This window comes from Micromys minutus (assembly GCF_963924665.1).
Source record: "Micromys minutus genome assembly, chromosome: 8".
Classification (NCBI taxonomy): domain Eukaryota; kingdom Metazoa; phylum Chordata; class Mammalia; order Rodentia; family Muridae; genus Micromys; species Micromys minutus.
Window position 1 is genome coordinate 25720244 of NC_137977.1, and position 1641 is coordinate 25721884.

Here is a 1641-nt window from a genome sequence, read left to right on the forward strand (position 1 = left end):
AGACCCCCCCCTTCCTAACCATGAGCTCTTGAGAAAAGGGTAAATTAGGAAATATTTTCTGGAACTTATTGCTAAAATGGTGACAGTTAAAATTTTTTCTCAAGGTTGCTTTAAGGATTAAGGAATAGAATCATAAAATTATAAAAGGCCCCAAGTGTTGGGACTGGAGACACTTGTGCAGCGAAGAACACGTACTACCCCTGGACTCGAAGGAACACACCTTTCATTTCAGAACCTGGAGGCAGAGGCAGTAGGTCTCTGAGCTGAAGGCTAGCCTGGTCTACATACAGAGTCCTAAGACATTCAGGGCTACACAGAAGACCCTATCTCAAACAACAACAATAAATATTAAACATTTAAAGAGAGAAGATACTTGCAAAAGACTGAAGTTTGCTTCCCATAACCCACATCAGTGGCTCGGTCACCAACTCTAGGGCATCCAACACCCTTTCTGGACTGAAATCACCCACACTTGCATGTACACAAACCTATGTGTATACACACCTAATTTTTTCTTCAGGGGAGACCTGGGTCTGGAAAGAAGACCCAGTGGTTGAGAGCACTTGCTGCTCTTGTAGAGGCTCCAAGGTTACACCCTAACCCTGCACTAGGCAGTTCACAACCGCCGGTAACTCCAGCTCTGGGTCATCCAAAGACTTCCTCCAGATCCATCAGAGACGGATGCTCATATGTGGACCGCCGCATGGACACAGAATTCTAATTATTAATTAATTAGATAAATTCTAATAATTAATTCATTAATTTACATTTTAGGCCTTGATGCTTTGCCTGCATGCATGTCTGTGTGAGGGTGTCAGCTCCCCAGTAACTGGAGTTACAGACAGTTATGAGCTGCTATGTGTGTACTGGGAATTGAACCTGGGTCCTGAAAGGGCAGCCAGTGGAATGAACCATGTCCTCAGCACTAAAAATCTTTAAAAATATAAAGAAAAGAAAGAAAGAAAAGGGGAAAAGGCCAGGGCTACACAAAGAAATTCTGTTAAAAAAGCAAACAAACAAACAAAAAAGAAAGGAAGGGAAAAGGTTTCATTATAAATGCTGAAATGAATATCGACTTGATAAGTTTTCTCCCTGGAAGGGTCTCAGGTCAGCAACCTCAGACCAGCCCCTGTTGCGAACAGATGGAGCTGTGCATCTTGCTTGAGTTTTCACATCTTTCTTCCACTCAGCCATGATTTCCAGAATTATCTGCTATGGCTAAATACTGAAGCCTTCTAGAAACTTCTGGAGAGATAGGATAGGCTGGTCAAGCCGAGGTCTCACTGTGGGTGCTGTCCAGTGCTGTGAAGGAGAAGGGAGGAGGAGCCTGGAGCTTGATTTGGATGGACAGGAATCCAGACAGGAATTACTCGAGGGGAGATATTTTTCACGTGGCTGGTTCCCTGAACACCAAGCAGAATGTCTTAGACTAGTGAGACCAGGGCTGGGAAGATGGCTCAGTGGACTTGAGTGTGGATTCCTGGAACCCATGCAATAGCAGAACCATGTAATAGAAACTTCCAGAACTCCTAGAGAAAGATGAGAGGCAGAAATTCTCCAGGAGCAGGAAGGTAGCTAGCCTGGTGTATGCAGTAGCGAATAGCAAAAACTTCCATCCCATACCAGGTAACGACCATACCC